Here is a 16072-nt window from a genome sequence, read left to right as displayed (position 1 = left end):
GTGAAAGGGCCCACTAATCAAGTCACAAAAGAGTTGGAAAACAAGTGCAGAGGAAAAAGAAGGCAGGCAGCATAAAAGGCCTTTGTGTGGCGCTCTGTTTCCCTTCTATCCTCTGAGTGTATCATAGCTGACATTTCCACTCTCATTACTGGGATTCCATGAACGGGACCTCAAGGGCGCGGTCTTTCAATGATGGGGAAGGATGGCAGGCTCTTTCTCCTGCATGTTTTATCTCATACCAACCCTCAGTCACATTTCACTCGAATAGACCTGAAAGTTCTGTCCTGTTCAACTCTGTTCTGTTCTGGTTCCAACCTCAATCCCAACCAACCACCCAGGCCTCTGGGTTCTGGGTTGCATGTCTTGGTCAGACTGTTTCCTCCAAAGGGTTAAAAATCCCCAAGAAAAGTGCCTGTTTTTTCCCACTGGCATTCAAGGGCTAATTTCCAGATTAGGAACAGGAAATGTATTTAATCCCTCCCAGCTTCATTAAATTCAAGAGGGTCTTGTTCTTCATGCTTAAACGTTTGCTAGCCAAAGCTTTATTTGAAACAGTCAACAGTAAAGGAGAACCAGTTGAACATTATCACGTCAAGCAAAAAACGGATGACCCTTTTTTTTACTATAATAATTTATCGTCAGTTGTTTTCAGTAGGTGATAATAAGTAAGAGCATTCCCTGACTAACACAGATGGCTATACAAGTAGTGACCGTCTGTAAGCTTTCTAAAAGATGAGAACTCTAGAAAGAAATATAAAGCAGAATTTCAGCACATTTTTGTATAATTATTTAAATATTATTCCAAGACGTGCTTGAACACAAGTGGTGTGAGAAAAGAAAAACATGTCTCCCTCCATTTCCATTCTAGATTGCTGGGAATGGGATGAGCAGAGTGCCTGCCCTCCAGGACATGTATAGCACTCTGTGTCAAATAAAGGCCAAGAAGATCATTAAGGACCTCAGTCACCGAAGCCACTGACGGTTCAAGATGGCGCCGATAGACCTGGCAGCTCTGTTTCTAGCTCCTAAGCAACTTTGCAGTATTTCATTTTTTGGGTGTTATTTCTAACGTTGTTAGCCCAGAACATTTTTTGTGTTATTACATACAGCCGGAAATAACTTTTGGGTATCAGAGCAACAGTAACTCCCCAGCATTACGACCAGAAATACAACTTTCCTGAGTTGGATCCTTTGTTCATACCCCCCGTGCAATTGAACTTATCCCTGAGGCTGCTCCAAGACGCCGCCAGTGGAGAAGAGGTATTTGGAGTGGACTTCTAGTCTGACTCAGTAGGCGTGCACACCATCCACTGTTCCTGAGTATACTACTCGCTAATGTTCAGTCCCTGGACAATAAAGTAGACAAGCTTAGGACAAGGATCTCCTTCCAGAGAGACATCAGTGACTGTAACATACTCTGTTTCACGGAATTATGTCTCTCTCCGGATATACAGTCCCCGTGAATATAGCCAGCTGGGTTCTCAGTACATTGTGCAGATAGGAATATAGAACTCTCCAGGAAGAAGAAAGGCAGAGGTGTATGTTTCGTGATTAACTACTCATGGTGTGATTGTGGTAACATACAGGAACTCAATTCCTTTTTTTCCCCCCGACCTAGAATACCTCACAATCAAATGCAGACCACATTACCTCCCAAGAGAATTCTCTTCGGTTATCGTCACAGCCGTGTATATTCCCCCTCAAGCCGATACCACGACGGCCATCAAGGAACTACACTGTACTTTGTGAAAACTGGAAACCACATATCCTGAGTCCGCATTTATTGTAGCAGGAGATTTGAACAAAGCAAATCTAAGGAAAATGCTACCGAAGGTCTATCACTTTGCCTGTAGTACTCGTGCTTCAAAATCTCTCAACCGTTGTTACTCTCCCTTCCGGGGCGGCTACCCCCGCCCTCAGATCACGACTCCATTCTTCCCCTCCCTTCCTATAGGCAGAAGCTTAAACAGGAAGTACCTGTGCTAAGGTCTATTCAACGATGGTCTGACCAATCCGAATCCATGCTTCAAGATTGTTTTGGTTCTGGAAGGCGTTCTGCATGCTCATTGGGTCGTCGGCCAGCGTGTCCTCCAGGTTCCACCTTCTGTCCAATGGCCAATCAGAGCGAGCCAATCAAAACCTGGAGCCAGCAACTCATGTGGGTTGAATATGCCCGCAACACCCTCCCTTGCTCTGCCACAGGGCTCTCGCCTTTCGAGTGTTCCCTGGGATATCAGCCCCCCTCTTCCCGGAGCAAGAGGAAGAGGTCGGCATACCCTTGGCCCAGATGTTTGTCCTCCGCTGTCACCATACCTGGAAGAGAGCCAGACGGGCTCACCTCCAAGACCACCTCCAGGAATCGATGATAAGCGGACCGCCACCGGACCCCGGCTCCCCGGTATCGTCTCGGGCAGAGGGTATTGCTGTCCACTCGAGACCTACCCCTCCAGGTGGAGTCATGGTAACTTTCTCCCTGCTTTATCGGCCCTTTTGCAATCTCCAAGATTATTAGCCGCCCTGTGCTGTTTGTCTTCTGTTGCCCCATACCCTCCATATACATCCAACTGTTCATGTGTCTAGGATTAAACCTATGTCTCACAGCCATTTGATCCTTGTTTCTAGGCCCACCCCTCTTCCCCGTCTCATCGACGGCCAACCGGTGTACACGGTGAGGCGACCTCCTGAAGGTTCGACCGCGGGGCAGGGGATTCCAGTACCTGGTTGACTGGGAGGGTTATTGCTCGGAGGAGAGGTGCTGGGTCCCCGCCAGGGATGTCCTTGACCCAGGCCTCATCGCTGAGTTTCAACGCCGGCACCCCGGTCAACCAGGTATGCGCCCAGGTAGGACACCAGGTGGCGCCCCTAGAGGGGGGGTACTGTCACACCCTGATCTGTATCACCTGTCTTTGTGCTTGTCTCCACCCCCCTCCAGGTGTCGCCCATCTACCCCATTATTCCCAGTGTACTTATACCTGTGTTCTCTGTTTGTCTGTTGCCAGTTCGTTTTGTTTCGTCAAGCCTACCAGCGTTGTTTCCCATGCTCCTGTCCGTCTCTAGTTTTCACGGTTTTTGACCATTCTGCCTGCCTTGACCCTGAGCCTGCATGTCGTTCTGTACCTTGTTATACCACCTTGGATTACTGACAGGTCTGCCCTGACCCTGAGCCTGCCTGCCGTTCTGTACCTTTCGGACTCTGCTCTGGACTACTGACCTCTGCCTGCCCTTGACCTGTTGTTTGCCTACCCCCCTGATTTTGTACTAATCTTTTGTTACTTCGAAACTGGCTGCATCTGGTTCTTCTCCTGAGCCCTGACACCACCGCATTTAACCATGGCAAACTGACTGGGAATATGGTTGAATGCAAACAGTCCAGTTATGCCCTCTGTAAGGCAATCAAAAAGGCAAAATGTCAGTACAGAGACAAAGTGGAGTCGCAATGCAGCAGCTCAAACATGAGACACTTAGAAATGTCCTTGTATTTGAAAGAAAAGTACATTTTTTGTCCATTAAAATAACATCAAATTGATCAGAAATACAGTGTAGACATTTTTAATGTTGTAAATGACTATTGTACCTGGTAACGGCTGATTTTTTATGGAATATCTACACATAGACGTACAGAGGCCCATTATCAGCAACCATCACTCTTGTGTTCCAATGGCACGTTGTGTTAGCTAATGCAAGTTTATAATTTTAAAATGCTAGTTGTCTGGCAGCTTCATTAAATAGTACCCACAAAACACCATTCTCAACGTCAACAGTGAAGAGGCGGCCTTCTAGGCAGAGTTCCTCTGTCCAGTGTCTGTGTTCTTTTGCTAATCTTTTATTTTTATTGGCATGTCTGAGATATGGCTTTTTCTTTGCAACTCTGCCTAGAAGGCCAGCATCCCGGAGTCGCCTCTTCACTGTTGACGTTGAAAATTGTGTTTTGCAGGTACTATTTAATGAAGCTGCCAGTTGAGGAATTGTGTAGGCGTCTGTTTCTCAAACTAGACACTCTAATGTACTTGTCGTCTTGCTCAGTTGTGCACCGGGGCCTCCCACTCCTCTTTCTATTCTGGTTAGAAACAGTTTGCGCTGTTCTGTGAAGGGAGTAGAACACAGTGTTGGATAAGATCTTCAGTTTCTTGGCGATTTCTTGCATGGAATAGCCATCCTTTCTCAGAACAAGAATAGAGTGACGAGTTTCGGAAAGAAAGTTCTTTGTTTCTGGCCATTTTGAGCCTGTAATTGAACCCACAAATGCTGTGGCTCCAGATACTCAACTAGTCTGAAAAAGGCCAGTTTTATTGCTTCTTTAATCACCACAACAGTTTTCAGCTGTGCTAACATAATTGCAAAAGGGTTTTCTAATGATAAGCAAGAGCAACCGGAAGGATTCAATACTTATCGACTCAAGACATTATAGCTTTTCATTTTCTATGAATTTGTAAAAAATGTAATACAAAAATTACATAATTCTACGTTCAGACAGACAGAGAGACAGGAGAGAGAGAGACAGGAGAGAGAGAGAGACAGGCGAGAGAGAGAGACAGGAGAGGGCGAGACAGGAGAGACAGAGACAGGAGCGAGAGAGACAGGAGCGAGAGAGACCGGAGCGAGAGAGACAGGAGAGAGAAAGACAGGAGAGACGGAGACAGGAGAGAGAGAGACAGGAGAGACGGAGACAGGAGAGAGAGAGACAGGGCAGAGAGACATGAGAGAGAGGAGAGACAGAGACAGGAGAAAGAGACAGGAGCGAGAGAGACAGGAGAGACAGGAGAGAGAGAGACAGGAGAGAGAGAGAGAGGAGAGACAGAGACAGGAGAGAAAGAGAGAGGAGAGAGAGAGGAGAGACAGAGACAGGAGACAGAGACAGGAGAGAGAGACAGGAGAGAGAGAGACAGGAGAGAGGAGAGAGAGAGACAGGAGAGACAGAAACAGGAGAGAGCAAGACAGGAGAGAGAGAGAGAGAGAGAGAGAGAGACAGGAGAGAGACAGGAGAGAGGAGAGGGAGAGAGACAGGAGAGAGAGAGACAGGAGAGACAGAAACAGGAGAGAGCAAGACAGGAGAGAGAGAGAGACAGGAGAGAGGAGAGGGAGAGAGACAGGAGAGAGAGAGAGACAGGAGAGACAGAAACAGGAGAGAGCAAGACAGGAGAGAGAGAGAGAGACAGGAAAGAGAGAGCATATAGGAGGATAAGGCAGATTAGTCCAGTGGAGACATACTAGTTCTTTGTTGGAACATTGTGTCCTCAGCCATATAGTGACCTGGTAGTAAATACTGTTTCTAGTGAACCCCTCTACTGGTACACGTACCAGTCACTCATATCACTCTGTTAATCACCATGTCCATTACCTCTTGTTAATCGCCACCATTAATTACTATACTCTATTAGTCATTACACATGAACTAATAAGTACATTTGTCAACCCATGTGTCCCAACTTACTCTTAGATACTTCTATTATACACTGTTATGAATCACTCAACCTTTAAAGCAGGAGCATGGGGAATTCAGAAAAAAGTTGGTTGTAATATCATTTTTGTGTGACGTTTACCTGATTGTTATGCACTTTATATGCACTTTACTGCTTTGTTGGGGGTGGCAATATATGACACAAAAAATATTGCTTGAACATGGCTTATGTTTATTCAACAATCCTATAGGTGTTAGTAAATGTTTTTGTGATTACTTTATATGTTATCTCAGGCTCTCACGAGATGGATGGCCATCTTTGTTTGATTGACTTTTGTGCATTATGTTCTGTTAAACATTGGGACAAAGATGTATTTGAGAGCTGTGTACAGTGTTACTGCTGGGTTTGTTTCCTGGGCCCAGTTTGGCACAGTTCAGATGACTTTTTGGAGTAAGGGACCAGCCGGTTCCCATTCATTCAGTTTGTATGCAGCACCAGAAGGCAAGTAGCGCTGGGCTCTAAGATATGATCTGTTGACTACAAAGATTCCTGTGACACGCTACACAAGGCCCCCTGACTTGCCTATTAACCCCGAACGTCAGTTCCATGTTAATGTGAGGACAACTGTGAAGTGAAACGTTCACTTCTTCTCCAGAGAATTCACACATTTTAATGAGACCATTTAAGAACGTAAAGAAATGTTTAATTGGGTAAAACATGTGCTATCCACAATCAGGTTTTCAAATGGGAACCATGATGAATATAATATTTAATAACTCAGTTTTCTTGTTATGTTGACAGACCATTGTGTATCACAATCCTTACGCAAAACATTTAAACCCCTCTTGACAACTTTACTATAACCAGTACAAACCAGTTAGCCAAAAGATGTTTGTTGTTGCAGCTGAAGAAAAAAAGTGGTTCTAAGTGATTGGCTGATCCCTGTGTCCCATGCAGGACAATCGTCCAGTCAAAAAGAGAACACAGTTGGCTTGTGTGGGCCCTAGTAGTGAAGATCCTACTCTGTTCATCCCTGCCTGACTGCCCGCTGCATGGACCCACCCCACTCAGAAGAATATGTCCAGTCATCTCTGCACTGAAAAGGCCACATGTGCAATAGTGTCTAGATTCCATAAAGCAGCCCAAAGAAATGTCACTATTATGGAAACATATTGCTGTTTTATGGACTACTGACTGAACTGTACAGTACACTGTTTAGTTTATGGTGATGCAATAATGTGTTGATTTCTAAAACCCTTTCTGTACTTTGAATTGTGATTTGAAATGTGTATTAATGATTACAATATTTTGTGTTATTTTGACAAATCGTATCTGTTGTATTGAATCTTACATTTTACATTTTAGTCATTTACAGATGTAGGATTTTAATTTGAGCCAGTTTACTGCAGCAGGAAATCATGCAGCAACAGGAAATGTGAATTATTATATGGATTATAATTCATGGACAATTTTGTTGGAGTTGATAAATGTTTCGTTAGGGCAAATAAAGTCTGAAATTTCAGAATGGAAAAGACAAACTTTAGAAGCCTTTTTAAAACTCAAATACACAATAAGTTTGTTGCTGTGCAGGAAATTTCCCAGCAACAAATAAAGTGATCAAATTAAGATCCTACATCTGTAGGAGACGCTTTTATCCAAAGTGACTTACAGTAAGTGCATTCATCTTAAGATAGCTAGGTGAGACAACCACATATCACAGTCGTAATAAGTAAATTTTTCCTCAAGACAGCAGTTATCAGCTTTTTTTCACATTTAAAACAGTTCTAATTTGAAACTGGTCATGTAAAACTATAATTATCCCAGTGACTTTCTAACGTATTCTGAGCTTTTGCTTACCTACCTATCTCCTTTGTTGTCCTCTGTGAAAGTTATACACTGTATATACAAAGGTACGTGGACACTCCTTCAAATTAGTGGATTCGGCTGTTTCAGGCACACCTGCTGCTAACAGGTGTATAAAATCGAGCACACAGCCATACAATCTCCATAGACAAACATTGGAACTAGAATGGCCTTACTAAAGAGCTCAGTGACTTATAACGTGGCACAGTCATAGAATTCCACCTTTCCAACATGTCAGTTCATCAAATTTCTGCCCTGCAAGAGCTGCCCCGGTCAACTGTAAGTGCTGTTATTTGGAAGTGGAAACCTCTAGGAGCAACAACAGCTCAGCCGCGAAGTGGTAGGCCACACAAGCTCAAAGAACCTGACCGCCGAGTGTTTAGGCGCGTAGCCCGTAAAAATTGTTTATCCTCGGTTGCAACACTTACTACCGAGTTCCAAACTGCCCCTGGAAGCAACATCAGAGCAAGAGCTGTTCGTCGGGAGCTTCGTGAAATGGGTTTCCATCGCTGAGCAACCGCACACAAGCCTAAGATCACCATGCTCAATACCAAGCGTCGGCTGGAGTGGTGTGAAGCTCGCTGCCATTGGACTCTGGAGCAGCAGAAGCGTGTTCTCTGGAGTGATGAATCACACTTCACCATCTGGCAGTCCGATGGACGAATCTGGGGTTGGCAGATGCTAGGAGAATGCTACCTGCCCCAATACATAGTGCCAAGTGTAAAGTTTGGTGGAGGAGGAATAATGGTCTGGGGCTGTTGTGCATGGTTCGGGCTAGGCCTCTTAGTTCCAGTGAAGGGAAATCTTAACACTACAGCATACAATGACATTCTAGACGATTCTGTGGTTCCAAGTTTGTGGCAACCGTTTGGGGAAGGGCCTTTCAGCATGACAATGCCCCCGTGCACAAAACGAGGTCCATACAGAAATGGTTTATCGAGATTGCTGTGGAAGAACTTGACTGGCCTGCACAACCCCATCAAACTGACCTCAAGCCCATCGAACACCTTTGGGATGAATTGGAACACCGACTGCCAGCCAGGCCTAATCGCCCAACATCAGTGCTTGTAATCGCCCAACATCAGTGCTCGACCTCACTAATGCTCGTGGCTGAATGGAAGCAAGTCCCTGCAGCAATGTTCCAAAATCTAGTGTAAAGCCTTCCCAGAAGAGTGGAGGCTGTTATAGCAGCAAAGTGGAGACCAACTCCATATTAATGCCCATGATTTTGGAATGAGATGTTCGACGAGCAGGTATTCACATTCTTTTGTTCATGTGGTGTATGTGTACTTAGTACTTACCAGTAGGCTAGTATCTCTACTTGTTTTATAGCATATTCTGGTTACTGTATGTGTGCGGAGGAGGGCCTAAAAATGACAGCCAAAGCTACTGGGCTGATGATGATGTAAGTGTTCACGCTCTTGTTGACTCTTGAAAAGTGCTGTGAATGGATCCCCTAAGAACGAGAGGGAGCAGAGGGCCTGGTTCTGCTGGGAAAGAGAGGGAGAGAGCGGAGCAGTTGTATGCTTCCCCAGGGACCCTACTGGGGAACCATATACCTGTCTGTCGGTTCTCAACTAATTTGTATAATGCTGGGTCATGGATGAAATTGAGTGTTAGGCAGCGGGATTGAAATTTTAATTCTGTCTCGGTGGTTTGGGGCAGCTGTTCTGCCTTTTCCCTCCCAGTCAATTAGGACGGAGAGGCAGAACAGGGCCATGCTGGAGCGGAGGCTGGCTGTCATCAAGTACTGCTGCCACCACGCTGAATAGAAATCAAATGAAGGAGTTGAGTCATGTTGAGCTAGCTAATGTTTGTCCTTCTCTAAACAATAAATATGTTGTAAATATTCACTCAAGTGGACAGAGGGAGGCGGAATGTCAGTGAAACGAGGCAAAGCAGCCAAGAGTTGCGAAATTATAGGTTGCGATTGCATTGTGCAACAGTAATATTGTAATAGGCGTTCATGACTCGAGAGAGGTCGTTTTTCAATTAGCAGTATCTGTAGCCTGCAGCTAAAAGATCATATGTTTTTACAACATGCCACTGTTCCACCAGGCATCTGTCAGGTGGAAATGTACCGCCTCTAACAGTCGAGCGACTAACTCTACATGCGAGGAAGCTGCAGTCTCCCCAGTCCTCGGGTGACTGACACTAAACGAAGTCAGTAACTTTGAGTCGCTGAGGAGAGAAAACGCAACATGCCGACTGGACCGCACGAAGCAATCCTGATGGGTGATCTGAGGAGTGTGTGCCCGAGCAGGCCCCACAGGAACCAAATCCACTCCTCTGCTCTCTGTACTCTCACTCTCCTTCCAAATCTGCACCTCAAACTGGTGCTGACCTGGATATGGGAAGTGGAGTCATCTCATGCTCACTCTCTCTGCACAGATGAAATAGGACTAGGGGTTAGGTGTATGTCGTCCATGCTTAATGCCTCCAATATGCACCAGACCATCAGATTCAGGCCGAAGGATGAGTCACACAGGCTTAGATGCCGCCACAGTGTCCCAACCACCCCATGGTAATACCCTTTTGTTTTTTAAGTGCTGCCCTAGTCAGAACTGTGTGTTCATGAGCGAGTGTGTTTGTTGGGGGGGTGGGGGAAGGGGCAGAGTTTTGCCTGGTCTGTGACTGTTTGACCTCTCTTTGGGCCATGGATAATGCAGAGTGTGGGCTCCTGAATGGGACCAGGGTCAGTGCCCAGTGACACATGACCTGCCACGGTTAATTGCAGCAGAACAATAGGCTGAGCCCCAGCCCCGGATCATCCCATTACACCTCCATGCCAAATTAATTGTTTGTTTTTGTGTGCCGCTCTCTCCTGACCTTTCCGCCAACTTGCTTTCATAACGTTTTGTATAAACCTGGAAACACAGGATTCAATCTGCACTTGAACACAGATGGGCCTTTGATTGGTTCTCTTAAGGATGTTCCGGAGTGTCATGATGCTAACCATCTCCTGGGCTTGATTTGACATGATAGAGAACGCTTCCTGCTTGGATCCTCTGAGAGGACAATCAAGTGTGAGTGAGGAGGTATATCCACTTACTGTGTGGTTTCTGTTTGCTGATTTACACAGTAAATACTTGAGATATGGGTAATCAATAAGCCCAAATCGGCACACATACCCACTTTAGTTGGCAGTGATGAATGACTGGGCTGCATGGTAGGCAGTGGAAAGGCTGTGTGTGTGTTTGTTTTAAATAAAGGGGTGTTGAATAGCCATGGCTGAAAGCCGGCCTGGGAGCTTCAGGAGAAAGGAGAGAGAGAGCAGCTAATGTGGCAGAGACAGTTTCATCACCTGAGGGCTGCAGTGATACAACATGAACAATATAAGATACCACACACCGTACTGGAGGATAGAGTTACCCGGCCATGTCCTGTATTTAGATAAATTATGACCAGAAATGGTGTTATCATTTACATGGTAGTGACCAGCCATATTCAGGTTTTTATAGAGGCCATAACAGTGTCAACATACCTAACTCTGCAGCTGCAAATGGTGTGTGTGGTAGGGTGTGTGGGGGTATTCTCTGTCACCATGTTCTGGCTTCTGCATCTCCTATAACTTTCATCTAGGGGTGTACATTTCCTGTCATGGAGGGCTTGAACAGAAACCTGCAGTTACCTTCCCCTGGCTTGGATTTGAAAACCCTACCCCAAATGTCCAAATATTGTAATGCACAACATACACTGAGTGTACAAAACATTATGAACACCTGCTCTTTCCATGACATAGACTTACCAGGTGAATCCAGGTGAAAGCTATGATCCCTTATTGATGTCACTTGTTAAATCCCCTTCAATCTCTGTAGATGAAGGGGAGGAGACAGGCTAAAGAAGGATTTTTAAGCCTTGAGACAACTGAGACATGGACTAGGTATGTGTGCCATTCAGAGGTTGAATGGGCAAGACAAAACATTGGAGTGCCTTAGAACAGGGTATGGTAGTAGGTGCCAGGCACACCGGTTTGTGTCAAGAACTGCAACGCTGCTGGGTTTTTCACACTCAAGTTTCCTGTGTGTATCAAGAATGGTCCACCACCCAAAGGACATACAGCCAACATGACAGAACTGTGGGAAGCATTGCAGTCAACATTGGCCATGCTTGTGAAATGCTTTCGACACCTTGTAGAGTCCAATGCCCCAATTAACTAAGGGTGTTCTCAGTGCAAAAGGGTGCAGCTCAATATTATTAATGTTTTTGAAAACTCAGTGTGTTTCTACCGAAGACACAGCACACCATGATTTCATTGATTTAATTTGATCACAGATTGAAGTTATGTAACATCATGAAATCCAATATATCAGTGGACGATACAGTTCATATCATAAGCAGCGTAACCTCTATTGGTAAAAAGTTCTGTTGTTTCAGTTGTAACAGTTTCAAAATGAACCATGTTCTGAGAATTTCACAAGGTGCATATTGTTTATTCTTCACAGAGACAGATCATGCCCTCACATTTGCAGCAGAAGCAGTGGTGTGTAGATGTGTTTTGCGTGACTGATCTCTCCTTAGGTCCTGTCTTTGAAGCTGTTCTTGAAGGCCAGGGTTATAGCAGAAGGAACCTCATCTCCATCACCCATCAACGGACGAGTACCCTTGGATGTGCATCAAGAACATCAGAAGGACACCTGGAAAGAAATACAAAATACAGGTATACAACACAATTTCCTGGTTGAGGTCTTGGTGCCTTCCAAGTAATAGCAATATACAATACTCATTTAGCTGGATAAAAGGGATTAATTGCCTGTCCTTGTATTTTACCCTGTGTAACTTAATGTTTTTTTTTTATGGTTACCATAACGCCTTTCAGATGTAATTTTAATGATATGTGTAAAGCCCTCGCTTTGTATGAAATGTGTTACATCAAAAATATTGATTGGTTGATAGGGAGAGCAAGCAGTGGGTTTGGCCCACCAGCAGACGGCGTATCGTCACACACCACACCACGCTACATGCTGCCTCACCCACAGATCATGCGTGGCACGGGGCAGGGTGGGGTGAGGTGGGGGGAGCCCGGGGGGGCAGAAAGAGGCCGGGGCTCCTAGGTGTGTGAGTAATCACTCGTCTCCCAAGGCAAACACTGATTGGGAATCTGAGAGCCTCTTTCACAGCGAATGTGGATCTCACGTTGGTCTGCCTATCGCTCAGTGTGCTGTTGACTTATGATTGCCAACATTTTTGAGTGATTCTACATGTAAAATCGGTTTGCACTCGGTTCGCAAGTACTCCTGGCAGGCAAACGTTATTGGTGTTATCTCTTTGCCTGACCGGTCGACCTGGGACCACAAACACCAACCAGCCAAATCCTTCCTGCAAAAGACGAGGAAATTACTGATTTACAGACTCTGGTTGTGTCTACAATCCAGGCCTGTCTGCAAAGGCTGACTTTAACACACATATTCTACTGCATGGTTTATTCTCCCAGTCAATATATGAGTTGGCCTAAATAAAATGTATATAAAAGCTTGCCAAGCAGACAGTTGGATTAATAATATTTTATGAAGTGGCACTACAGTTTGTAGTACTATATGTTACTGTACAACATACCAAACAGTTCAACTGTAATTCACAGCACTTCAGCGGTCCTCACTGAGGGGAATACTGCTCAACATATAGTCAAATCTGGCTGGCTTAAAGACACTCTCTAGAGTGTGTTTAGAAAATTAAGGGCCTTGATTTTTCCTAATTGTCCATTTTATCATTTTATTACAGCTAGCTTACTGTGATGGGCTTCTATTTTAATTGATGCAATACAATTAAAGCGTGACTTATTTCGTTCCCCACTACAGTGAACTGCATATGTCGGCTCTGCTATATTTAAATAGCATTAGGTAATTGGAAAAACACAAGAAGGGAAGGCAGAACATGTAACCAAAGGGCAAAATTGTCTTTGTGGATTTATTTTCCCCATAAATATTCCAGGTGTTCTTCTATCACGCCCAAGTTTAGGGCAGAGAGGAAATAGTCTTTAACTGATACAGAAACTCATTTAGGACAGCTTTTCCAAAGAGATATGCTTTCCTCCCTAGAACCAACATTTGGCCCAAGCTGGTACCTTCAGTACAAAAAATGCTAATGAAGTTGATCTCGTAGCCATTCTAAACTAATTGCATAGTCAAGATTACAAAGTATTCAGTCAGTGAAAAAGGGGTTGTTCATTTAAATGGTACCATATAATGCTCATAGTCTCCATAAATATGTAGATGGTAATCGGTGGCTGTAGGCTGGCTTTAAATGACATTGTCACTAGCTGCCAGAGCAACCCTCATTCACTATTCCTCTATAAGGGGAGGTAGGTAGGTCTCACTGCACACAGCAGGCCGATGTAGGCAAATAGCTAGGCTATAATTACAAGAGGAAATCACTAATAGTGCAAATACGTTTTTACCATTTGAAGAACGCTATAAAAATATGATAGATATCATGACATTAGATGCAGTTGAAGTGCTTCAACACTAAACCCAAAGCCTCAGCATTATCCCCAACCTATTTAACATAAACCAATGGCATGTGCTGCCTATGGACATAAATGGCCACATGGATGCCAAAGTATTGACAATAGTAACAATAAGTATACAAACAAAGTATTGCTTCTTTCCCTCTAAACAAATAGAACAAAGCATTACAAAACTACAGTCTTGTTCACTTTTCTCCCCTCAATTCTCCTCTTTCTCTGGCTCTCTCGTTTTCTCCCCCCTCTAAAAATACAGAGACAATGCCTTGAGGCTCTCTAGTCACTATTGTGTGCCTGCGAGTTCATTGTTCTCAGCTGATCAGCCGTGGTAAATGTGGAGCCCTGCAACTCATTACGTATTCTCAGTCCCTCGGAGGAGAGTGGAGGTGGCCATGGGAAGTTCCTGCTGGCTGGGCCTGGCCGGCCGGGTAGCCTACCCTGAAGAGAAAGCAAGGCCTTATAAATTACCTGGCCCGGCCCTTCTGGACATCTTGTGAGTCCATCCGTCCCTGTCCTGCTCCCCTCCCATGGTTAAATAGCTCCAGCTCTCCCTTTGACTGTCTGTGGACAAGTCCTGTCTGTTCATCCCTCATCCCCACTCAGTCTCAGTCACAGCTCCCTCCTCGGGTTTAACTGTGGGACCGCGAGCAGAGTACACCCCACCACTCCCATTCTCCTCTCCTGTCCCCACATCCCCCCTCACTATCTACTCCTGCTTTGGCCCAGCACAGAGTGGGCGGAAGTAGGACACAGTATGTTCTCTACTTATTTCCAATATTTTTTTTTTCTTATCTATGTTTAGAGTTGTTCGTTAGGAGACTAGAGTGAGTTTATGTTTATGGTTTGTATAGCGTAGAAACAACTTTTTCTGAGGAAACAGTGGCAACTTCAGCTCGTGTGAAACAGAGAAAAACTCCACCCCTGAAGGCCTCCTCTAGCCTACCTTTCCTTAGCTTGGGTGTTCTGAGACAGTAAACCAGTTCTGTTGATTTGAGGTGGATGTGAGGGACAGCAGTAACTAGGCTACCATGCTAGAGAGAAGGGGTTGGGGGATGGCTGGCCATTTGTATTGCTTGACATGACAATAATTAGAGTTGACTCACCCTCTCCCTGGTTATAATCCGCTGGATATACTGCACTCATACAGGTGTCCAGAAAATCCAATTATCACAACCATGGCAGGTAAAACTAAGGGGGAAAAACAGGAGAAAATCAGAACTAGAGATGTCATTGCCATTTAAAAAAAAACCATTTCAGACTTTAGATGAAACTCCTTGGCTGCACATTATAAAGCTTAAGAAAATTATAATGCTCAACAAAAAATCTTGGATATGTGGGTTAGTGCTGAGCGATTACTGCTTTTTGAGGTCGGTCCGTTTTTGGTTCAATTATTTAAAATAATCACAGTTTTTGATTTTGGGTTCAATAATTCTTTCAATTAATTTTAGAGCTTTTTAATGGAAATTTCAAAGTCCAAAATAGTGAACATTCAATTGCCAAAACATTTAAAATATTACATTGTCTCTGTCAGGTAGGGTAGACATCAATAGAAAATGGGAAATTACTATGAAATAATAAAATATTTAAGTTGTGTAAATAACTTCGTTTTATTGTATGACTTTTTTATGTTGTATTCCTTAAAGTCATCATCTCATCTCTGCTCAGGCAGTAGCAGCCAGCCAGCCAGGCCATCTAATGTTATCTCTGTGCTCCCCATCCTGTACTGTCTTTTGTCATTCTATTAAGCTAGGCTAGCCTGCCTAAGTACTGTATGCTGCAGAGCTGTCTGACAAAATAATAACTAGTTCTTCAAAGTATATCAGGCATACTGTCAATCTCTATCTTTCTCGTTGTTGTGTTGTGTACATTCTTCTCTCATGCGGTCTGTGAGTATCTAACCCGTAGCAGGCGTAAAAGTGTATCCGTCCGGCTCAATGGATTATGGTCATTGTAGTTAATTACCACGCTGAACTAGGTTGAATATTTGCTTAATGAAAACTACAACTTCCTTCAGCCCAGCGTCCCACATAGTTCTTGACTTTAATTCTAAAATGAATGATATTATTTAAAAGGCGAGTTGGGCTCACAAAAAAACCTAACCAAATGGAATTCAAGTAATTGAACAAACGTCGGTCGATTAGTTATTTAATAACCACAACAACAACAAAAATTGCTCAGCACTAATGTAGGTGTTTTGTGTTAAATGTTAAAGTAAGAGAGGAGGAACCAGTCTCACTGCAAGATTAAGTACATCATATAACAGCAGAGGATAGACTTTTCCACCCTGCTGTTGTTAGAAGAGGAGGAGGAGGAGTATTAGTGCTTCCTTCCCTGCAGGTTCCCAGTA

At 44.3% G+C, this 16072-nt stretch overlaps 1 long non-coding RNA gene across 5 annotated transcripts in view; it reads right to left on the bottom strand.

Annotated features, from left to right (window-relative positions):
* Positions 1 to 11509: 11509 nt before the first annotated feature.
* The window catches only part of LOC129855254 (uncharacterized), a 126489-nt gene continuing 121926 nt past the window's right edge, over positions 11510 to 16072 (bottom strand). For all 5 annotated transcript variants that reach the window (XR_008759457.1, XR_008759458.1, XR_008759454.1 and 2 more), the window contains 2 exons: positions 14829 to 14913; positions 11510 to 11899 (listed from right to left, as the gene is read on the bottom strand). This is a non-coding gene — a long non-coding RNA (uncharacterized LOC129855254). The remainder of the gene's footprint in view (positions 11900 to 14828; positions 14914 to 16072) is intronic.

Source organism: Salvelinus fontinalis, chromosome 5, assembly GCF_029448725.1.
Source record: "Salvelinus fontinalis isolate EN_2023a chromosome 5, ASM2944872v1, whole genome shotgun sequence".
NCBI classification, from domain to species: Eukaryota; Metazoa; Chordata; class Actinopteri; order Salmoniformes; family Salmonidae; genus Salvelinus; species Salvelinus fontinalis.
The sequence above is the reverse complement of the archived record's forward strand: the minus strand, read 5'-3'. Positions and strand labels throughout refer to the sequence as shown.